This window comes from Otolemur garnettii, unplaced genomic scaffold, assembly GCF_000181295.1.
Source record: "Otolemur garnettii isolate 467f Iridium unplaced genomic scaffold, OtoGar3 scaffold00022, whole genome shotgun sequence".
Taxonomy (NCBI): domain Eukaryota; kingdom Metazoa; phylum Chordata; class Mammalia; order Primates; family Galagidae; genus Otolemur; species Otolemur garnettii.
In genome coordinates this window covers 9,445,124-9,455,191 of record NW_003852417.1, presented here as the reverse complement: position 1 = coordinate 9,455,191, position 10,068 = coordinate 9,445,124, and the positions used below count along the sequence as shown (strand labels likewise).

The window sequence follows — 10,068 nt, the reverse complement described above, 5'->3', positions numbered from 1 at the left end:
TAGAATGTTTGCCTTTTATCTTCACATGGATGCATCTAATTCTTGATTCATCACCTCGCCTCAAAACTATTCCACCCCTAGACTTTCCCAAATACCCAGCTGCTTAGACCAGAACCCTTCAGTCATTCTGGATTATTCTCTTTGCTCCAGAATATCAAGTTGATCAGCTAGTCCTTTATCTCCAAAATACATCCTAGATCCCTATTTCTAATGATACTCCCGAGCATGCCCTGTATATAACTGGCCTCTTTGCTTCCACTTATCATCTCCAACTCCCACATAATCATTCTCCCTACGCCAGGCAGAGTGATCTTTTTAAAAAGCTTAAGCCATGTTAAAATCATCATCTTTCTGTTAATAGTGAAGTTCCATGCAGGTGACCTATCTTTTCTCTATTTATGGTGACTATCTTATAAACACTTAGAAAATGCAAATGTTAATATAAAATTGTATGTGTTCCAAATGTAATATGTTCCTTTAAAATACTATTTAAGCATTATCTTTGATAAAGCCACAACCTAAGTTGTTTAAAGTTAAAAATACATGTTCGTTCTGAAGAATACTCATAAAGGCAGAACATTAAAAGGATACTTCAATAGTTCTGAAAAAGGAAACTTAGGTGAAATGTATATTTTATTAAAAAGAGTTACCATACTTTAAGAATGCAGTTAATCCAGGCTGGGCTCGGTGCCTTATGTCTGTTAGCTCTCTGGGAGGCCAAGGCGGGTGGATTTCTTGAGTTCAGAATTCGAGAACAGCCTGAGCCAGTGTGAGACCCCTGCCTTTAAAAAGTAGCTGGGTGATGTGATGGGTGCCTATAGTCCCAGCTACTTGGGAGACTGAGGCATGAGTTTGCTATAAGCTATGACAGCATGGCACTCTACCAAGGGTGACAACATGAGACTCTGTCTCAAAAAAAAAAAAAAAATGCAGCTAGTTCAAAATTTCTATTTCCATTATCTATTTTTTGCTATATTGTCTTTGCATCAGCTTTCCTCCAAAGTGATATTAAGTAGCAATGGTTAAGACTGTAAAAGCACATAAAATACCAACAAAGGACAGAATGCAACAGTTTTAGAGATATTAGGAGACTGCACTCAAAAGAGAGAACAGATGGTTCTTGTATGAGGTAATAATCAACCTGATGAAGTTGCTTGAAAACAGTTCAGCATTAAAATTTACAACACTATGCATTATCAAGTCCACTAAAAACTATATATAATTTTGTCAATAGGGTGAAATTTGTGGTGTGAGATTTGGTGAGTCCCTACTCAAAATTTTTGCAACGTAGTAATTTTATTCATGTCGATCTGGTCATGTCAAAACTGTCAGAGGGACTATATTGTCATCATAAAACACAGTGCTCTTGTGGTTTGACACCTAGCTCTTATGGTATAACATGCAACCATCTCCGGGGTCCTATTGTCTAAAAGGAGTTCTTTTAGCTGAAGCATCTTGGGTTAAGCAGTTTCCGCTCTGTCAGGAACCATCTGTTGGTTCTCTCTTTTTGTTATTGTTGTTTCTAATTTTCCTTCTCTCACCCTGTTCCCTGTCTATCCCTAATACAAAAAATATATATTAAATGTAAAAAGTCTCCTAACATCTCCGAAATTCCTAAGAATTATTTGTGACACAGAATTCTTAATGTGAATCAAAAAAGTCAGAACACATAGCAAATAACTTTATAACCTATTAATGGCTTCAATTTATTTAGCTTACTTACATCAGTCAACAAAGAACACATAGCAAACAACTTTATATCTTATTAGTGGCTTTAATTTATTTAATTTAGTGAAAAAAGCACTGGACTTGCAATAGAAAGTCTAGGATTTTGGTTTTGGGTACACTCCTGATGAGCTGTACGACCTGGGGAGACATTTAACCTTTCTACAAAATGGGAGGTATTAAAATAAACCAGATGAATTTCAAGATTCTAATATCTCTTCAATCTAATGACCAATTTTGGTAGTATGGAATAAAAAACCCCCCACCATTTTAGAAATTATTGCTTCGTAGGAAGAACATAAATTTTTAGCTTCAAGAAAGGGGTTAAAAATCTACTTCAAGTTAAAACAAATCCTTTGATGTAACCATATGGTGCCCATAAATCAATTTATGCTTTCTAAAACTTCCTTAAAAGCTAATAAGCTTTTATTGGTTAATTATAAAACTGAATGAGGTGAGAAAAATACAGAACCTTGTTAATTCCACTAATGAATCAAATTTAAAGAACATAAAAAGAGGTCAGTGATTTGATTTACTATAAAAACACACATTTTATTAAAGCAACAGATTTCCATTTATTTTAACTTTAGGCAAAAACATTAGAAAAGAAAATCTGACAATAAAGCAGGAAATACTTAAATTTTCTAATTCTCATTAAGATGAGCAAATTTCATACAATAATTTGAAAAATGGTGTAAACTTTAAGTGAAAGATTGTACTGTATGGGATTTAACTCATAATTTCACCAATTAATACTTTAAAATTATTTTTTCAGCTTTATTTTCATATGAATTTATCCTAAACTTTCAGGCATAATATAACCCAAGCTTAACTTACTTGTTATCTTTAAAAACTTATCAAATGCCTGCTATTTACCCAGAATGTTTCTAGGTGCTGGAGCTCTATAATGAAAGATCAAGCTCTGCATTAAAGAACCTTAGTGTAGGGTAAGTCAAGACTGCAAATTAAAAGAGCATTACAACAGTGTTCTGTGTACAAGGCCTGAGGTAAGAAGAACAAGATAGAATTTTATTAAAAAGAGGTGCCCTACCTCATCTTGGGCCTCAAGGAAGGCTTCCTGAAGGAAGTGACATCTAAGTAGAGACTTCCCAACTGCGTTTCCTATTGGTTACCAACAAGGACCACAATAGGAAGATTATACAGTAGAAACTATGGAAGTTGACCACCCAAAAGACATAAGAGACTGGTCAATATAGAGAGGTGGTCAACATAAGGAACTGGGCCTACCGAATTGTACTACATGTGGTGCATTTACATCTATGAAAATTAGGTCAACTTAAGGAGGTGGGCAGTGCAGGGAAATGGTCAACTATGGAGATTTTACTGTGTGTGTGTATGTGTGTGTGTGTGTATATATATATAATTGGTTACTATTAGAAATAAAAGGTGACTCTGATGGAAGGATTTCCATTGCTAGGGGCCAGAGGTTAAACATCAATTTATTTGGGGTGGAGGTGGTAGTAAATGCCATTTTTTCCTCATCCAGAAGATTCTGAAGTATGGAAAACAAGTTACTCGGCAACATGAGCACATTACTGCTAACGGTCGAGAAAAGACTGAAGGGGCAAATTAGTGCTTGGTTAGGAAGGGCTCTGAAAGTTAATAACTTCAAGTTAAACTTCATTAGTTCTGGTATTCATTTAGGAGCTTGGCTAGCGCACGGGAAAGTAAGACTGTAAATTAATTAACTACAAAGTCTTATTCACTATTACAACTGAACTATTTCCAATACAGTATTTTTTTATGATCATAGTACATTCAGTACTAAAATACAATGATAACACGTTAAAGAGAACACCAAGTTTGCCGGAGGGAGGGATCACTCGGAATGTCCTTAACGAGGCGTGGGAGTTAGCTCCACCGTGTGCCGGGAAAAGGACAATTGGGCCCAGCCGCCAAGGACCAGCGCACAGCGGCTGGAGGACCAGGCATTCTTTCCCGGTGGAGGCAGCCCGCAGGGCTGGTGCGAGAGGCCAGGCTCCGGGAGCGAGGGCCAGATCGTCGCCCGGAGGCTCGATTCGAACTTCTACTTTTTTCAAAGGGAGCCGCCGTTTTTGGAGGGGCGACGAACACAAAGGTCGCTCCTAACTCAGAGTGTCAAAAGAACTAGTAGAAGGACCCCAGCGGTGCCACCTCTTCACCGTCCCCGTGGGACTTACCCGGACAACCCTTCCTCCTTGGTTTTGGAAGAAGACCCTTCGTCATTTACCACTTTGGCCTGAATCCTAACTACTGCTGCCTCCAAGTTTCTGTGTTTTCTGAAAAGGAAAAAGTCCTCTTTCCTTTCCAAAGGAAGATTAGCGTCAGGGGCAAAACGGCCCGGCCGGGAAGCTACTTGAAAGGATTCGAATTCGGCGCCCTCGCCAGTGCGGCCCGCCCCTTCCGGGAAGTGACTGTCCGGGTTCTCCCGCCCGAGCAGCGCTCGCGACTTTCCGTTCCCGGCTTCCAGCCGGCCCGGTGGACGCATGCGTGGACCTGTTGCTGGGGCGCTCTGTTATCTTCCCTTTCACTTAGGCAAATCACCCTCCTCCCTCACGTCTGACAGCCCACAGACCGCGTATCTACCCGCTCGGGTTCAGGGGCACTTCCGGCCCCTTCTCCTGGATGCCAGTGGCGCGAACTCCCCGAACTGCGCAGGCGCGGGCGGAGTCCCGGGGGGAGGGAGGGCGGGGCGCAGGCGCGGACCGTCCCGCGGCGGGCGCCCGGGCGGCCGGACTCCTGCTTTCTTTGGCTGGCGGGCGATTCCCTGCGGGCTAACGGCGCAGAGCCCAGGCCGAGACGCCCCCAGGTTGGCCGTAGCTTCGGTCGCACGACAGGCCCGCCGATCGGGTTCCTTTGGGAGATTTCGACTTGTTGGCGGTAGGGTGAAGGCGCGCGCTGTCGCTTTCTTTAGCCCCGGGGTTCATCCCCGCCCGCGCCCTCTCGGCTGGTGACCCCCAGCCCACCTGGGAGCGGCCGGGTCTTCGGAGCTGCGGCGGTGTCCAGGGTTGCCCCGGCGGCCCCGGACGGGAGGCACTGGTCTCTCGAGTGGTCTCGGCGTCTGGAGGGATCTTCGCGCGCTCTTCGCCTACGGCTCAGGTCTTCTCAGCCGCGGGAAACTTGGCTGTAGGCGCGGGGCCCCTTCGTCCTCAGATGGCCCCGGGGTTTTGGTCAAGAGCTTGAGGGTTGGGGTCTGGGGTGAAGTTGGGGTCAGGAAGTGGGTCTTGTCACGTGCGTGCTGATAACCTCAAGGGCAACAACTTATGTGTGTCTAAAGGGTGTATGCAAATATCAAATTGGATTTGTCGTTAATCCCAGTTTCATGAAAACCCAAACTGTGTTATCTAGAAAAATTAAATCGTGATGTTTGAAGGTTTTTTGATGGCATTTCTTTTCCCTAATTTAGGGACGGAAAACAAGACTCCAGGGTAGAGAAAGGATTGTAGAACCAATAGGACTTGAGATAATACTGTGATACTTCTTAGAAGAGCAACTATTTGATGTTTAAACCTGAAGACATAAGTTAGGTGAGCTCTTTTTTCTCTCTGCGTGTTTCGTGAACAGACTAGACAGCCACTGTTAAAGACAAGCTACTTTGGACTTTTACAAATTCCCTTGTGTAGTCTTAAAATTTACAGTAGCATTTGCAGTGGCTTGCAGTTAGATCCATGGGTATGCAGATGTGGAGGGAGCATGTTAATAGAAATTCCACTTAGATTTACATCATGTAATTTATATTAGTGTGTGACATATCCACAATAATAGTTTTATATTGGAATGTGTATTCAATACTTCTTTAATGGGTGCAAGTACAAAATGTTTGGAGAGCACTAGTATGTTGCTTAACCAAGTGATCAAAAATATGCTAGAGGGAAAAAAAATATGGGTGGTTGCATCTGTACTGAACATGCATGGATTTTTTTGGGGGGGGGTGTCATTCCCAAAACAATATAACTACTGTTTACACAGCATTTGCCTTTATTAGGTATTACAGGTATTCTAGAAATGACTTAAAAGTATAGGTTAGGCTGAGCGCCTGTGGCACAGTGGTTACTGTGCTGGCCACATGCACCTAGGCTCACTGGTTCCAACCCAGCCCAGGCCAGCTAAACAACAATGACAACTACAACAAAACAATAGCTGGGCGCCTGTAGTCCCAGCTATTTGGGAGGCTGAGGCTAAAGAATCGCTTAAGCCCAAGAGTTTCAGGTTGCTGTGAGCTGTGATGCCACGATACTCTACTGTGGGCGACATAGTGAGACTCTGTCTCAAAACAAACAAACAAACAAAAAACTTTACATTAAAAAAAAGTATAGGTTATATGGAGATACTATGCCATTTTATCTAAGGGACTTGAGCATCTGTGGATTTGGGTATCTGGGAGGGAGGTGGTGTATCAAATCACCAATCTCTCATGGATACTGAGGTATGACTGTATCTAACAGGATTTTTAAATATGTGGAGGCAGATGGGAAAAGAACTTTAGATAACCTGTATCTATCCACAATTAGTCTAAAACATTAAGTATTGAACCTGTCAAATGGCGTGTCAAAGTTGTTATAGTGAATCGTAAATCTTATTTCCTAAAGGTTTATTTTGCTGAGTGCCTAGTCTGTAGAATTTTAGATAAAACCTGCCTAAATCACAATTTTAGACTACATTTAGGAAAATTAATCAAAAATGTACTTGGCTTACTTTCAGAATTAATAAGGCTCAAAATTTTACCATGTGAATATGCATTATATTTTTCATAATTGAACACAAACTTGTCCAACTGACGGAAGGTCACCGGTAGTCACTTATATCAATGTTAGCATTTTTGCTTCACTAGTTAAATAAGTTACATTTTTTCTCACTTAGCATGCTTTCCTTGATTACCAAATTTGGTTTTCTTAGTTCTGCTGGCAAATCCTCCCCTACTTTACTGCTTACTGGCCTTTCTATCTCAGTATTTTAGGAATATATCAGATTCTGTTTTCAAACAAAATAAACTTCCTTCCTCCTCACTAAACCTGTTCTGTCTGCTTATGATGGCATTTGGCCATTTCATTAAGTGTGAAGATGAAACACAAATTGAAATTTTAAAAAGCAAGCTCAAAGTTCTGATTGACCTTATTGGTTGTCTTAGAGGGGCATGTGATTATAAAATATTTTTGTCAGTTTTAATGGAGGATAATCAGAGAATGAAGAATGGATTAATAGCCAGTATCACAACCTATGAATAATTAAACTGTCAATTAAACTAAGTTGTTTATACCAGTAGGAACTTGGACATTAAAGAGGTTTGACTTTAGCTTTTTTTTTTTGTTTTTTTTCTGAGACAGAGTTTCAAGCTGTTGCCCTGGGGAGAGTGCTGTGGCATCATAGCTCACAGCAACCTCTAGCTTGGTTTTAACCTATAACTCTTGGTCTTAAGCAATGCTCTTTCCTCAGCCTCCCAAGTAGTTGGGACTACAGGCACTCGCCACAACGCCTGGCTATTTTTTGGTTGTAGTTGTCATTGTTGTTTGGTGGGCCTGTGCTGGATTCAAACCCGCCAGTTCAGGTGTATATGGCTGGCACTCTGGTGGCTTAAGCTACAGGCACTGAGCCTTGACTTTGGGTTTTGACAAACCTGATCTTGGATCTTGGCTTTGCTAATTTATAGCTATGTAAGCCTTTATAAGTTTCAGCAAAGTCATAGCTACATAAGGTCACGTTATTCACGTGAGCCTCAGTTTCCCCTTTTACATAAGAAATATTTATCTCATAAGAATTGAGGATCAAAGGAAATAGTGTTCACCTCTAAAGTTAAGTACATAGATATTCGATAAATGTTAATTCAGCGTACTCATCTTACCCAGTCTTTTTTTTTGGAGGCAGAGTCTCACTATGACCCCTTCAATAGAGTACTGTGGCATCACACCTCACAGCAACCTTAATCTCTTGGGCTTAAGCAATTCTTTTGCCTCAGTCTCCCAAGTAGCTAGGACTACAGGCAGCCCCCACAACACCTGGCTATTTTTGTTGTTGTTATTGTTTAGCAGGGCTGGGTCTGAACCCACGAGCCCCAGAGCATGTGGCATCTGCTCTAACCACTGAGCCATGGGCTCCAAGCCTTTAACCTAGTCTTTTAAATCTGTTGAGGTCATGTCTTCCTTTCATCTCTCATATTAACACTGCTTTTGTTTAGCCCCTCATCATTTAGAAACTCTTCTGCTGCTTTTCTTATTGTTTCATCTGTCCTCTACGTTGAGGCCACAGAAATGTTTTCAAAACACAAAGTGTTCAAGTTTTGTTAACTGAAGTACCATGTTCTGCAAATCCTGAAATTTTTGATGAGTGAACCTATGAATTTTTTTATATAAATATATATATTTCTTATCTAGTGAATCTCAAGACTTCATGATATATTTAAAGCAGTGTACTAATTCAGTACGTTAAAAATGAGAGTTTAATTTAGAATAAATGTCTATTGTGGTGGGAAGAGAGGAATTGGGGAGGAGGTACACCCAGGCCAGGGCAGATCCAGAAATAACAGTAATTTGCCATTTTTAAAAAACAAAAGCACTGTTTTCTATTCATAATTCTATTTTGTTTGTTACTACTCTAAGTTCCTTTGATGTTAATGGAAAGTATGAATTATTAGCTAATTTTTAAAATTTAGAATTCTGTTAAAAGGGATTTGGTCTCATTTCCTATTCATTTACGTGTTGTAATAAACTCATGGTTATTGATTTTTCTTCTTGAATTTATCATTTTATTGATGATATTCATTGTTTTCCTGTAAGGGAGAAATGTTATGTTTTTTAATTCGGATTTTTTAAATTATAAATAACTAAATAAGCAGATATTAAAACCATGAAGAGCTTTATGGATATACTGAAACTCCCAGAGGAGCATTTTTTTTTCTTTTGTAAATAGGTCTCCTATTGAATCTGTAAATGGGTCTCATTAGTCTATTGTAAACAATTTTGCTATTTTAATTTGTGTTTAACTCTCTGGACATATATATCTGTTTTTGAAAATCTGTCATTAAATTAAAAATTGATTCTTATTTTAAAAGGTAGGCTCCTTCAGCATCTGTTAGATGCAAGTTACCTTGGCAACCTAATAGCAAACTGCAAATCTCACATCATGCTCGGCAAATGAAAAACATTGTCATCATGTAGCGTTCCAGTGTACTGTCTTCTGTGTAGTATAGAATCTCACATTCATTGTGGGAAGCACATCACATTTTCCCTTGTACATAACAGTCAGCTGATGTCTGAGTGCCTGCTAACGGCAAGATTATATATTAAGCATTAATAAAAGCAGTGTCTAAAAGAACATTTAATGTTGGGAGAACCAAAAAATAGTGCTTTCTCTGTACTCTTGTATAATTAATAAATTACTTCTCAGTAGTTGAGAAGGGAATAGAGGATGAGTGGTAAAAAGAAAGTGTTGATGGAAGAATAATGGCCTGGTAATATCTTAGGAATTTTAAATTGGCACCAAGCCGAAGCTAATACGTGTTGATTCTTGCTACTAAATATTTTGAAAAAATGTTTAATTTTGAAGCTTTGATTTCTATAAGAGATCAAAAGAAGCATTTATTTCTAAAAATGATAACCAAATATTATGTAGTTGTGACTGTAGTGGTGTTTTGTTTAGGTGAAATGTTCTTTGGATATTAATTAACATAACTTTTACATGGTATTTGATTTCTCGTAATAGGCTTTTTATTGCTTTCAGGATGGTATAAAAAGTCCCAGTTATTTTCTGTGGTTTACAGCAGTTCTTCTCAAACTTTAATGTGCTTGTGAATCACCTATAGTCTTGTTAAAGGTTCTGATTCATATGGCCTAGGGTGGGGCCTGAAGTTCTGAATATCTAGTAAGTTCCAAGGAGATAGAGATGCTGTTTGGTGGACCCTAGATCATACTTTGAATATGAGGACTCTATAAGGTCTTCTGGGGTTGGTTTTTCCCCTACTGCTCTAACTTTATTTCTTGCTGGTTATGCCTTGTAATTTATGGTACAGTATCATGTGGATAATATCTCTGTAGCAGCAGTTTGCAAAGTTGGCCAGAAATCCATGAGATTCTTGCAAGGTATCTACAAGGCCAGAATTGTTTTTATAATAATTATAATTGTAAGATGTTATTTGCCTTTTTTGCACTCACCCTCTTAGGAGCATACAGTGGCATTTTCCAGAGGTTACTTGATTTGCGAGGTGTCATTACTCTCACTGATGGAATGTGTATTTGTGTGTTCTTTGTTTTAAAAGTTTCTCAGTTTTAATTTCTAAGATTTCTAATATTTATAGGGATAAGCAAGAACTCTTTGAAGTCCTTAGTACTGTTTTAGATCATAACCTTTGAG

General features: G+C 39.5%; 1 protein-coding gene across 4 annotated transcripts in view; it reads left to right on the top strand.

Annotated features, from left to right (window-relative positions):
* The first annotated feature begins 4,458 nt into the window (after positions 1–4,458).
* The window catches only part of SMC6 (structural maintenance of chromosomes 6), an 84,100-nt gene continuing 78,490 nt past the window's right edge, over positions 4,459–10,068 (top strand). The window contains exons 1-2 of one of the 4 annotated variants that reach the window (XM_023511861.1): positions 4,459–4,534; positions 5,132–5,252. The gene's annotated coding sequence lies outside the window, so the exon portion shown is untranslated. The other 3 variants (XM_003787408.3, XM_023511860.1, XM_023511862.1) reach the window with 3 other exon arrangements.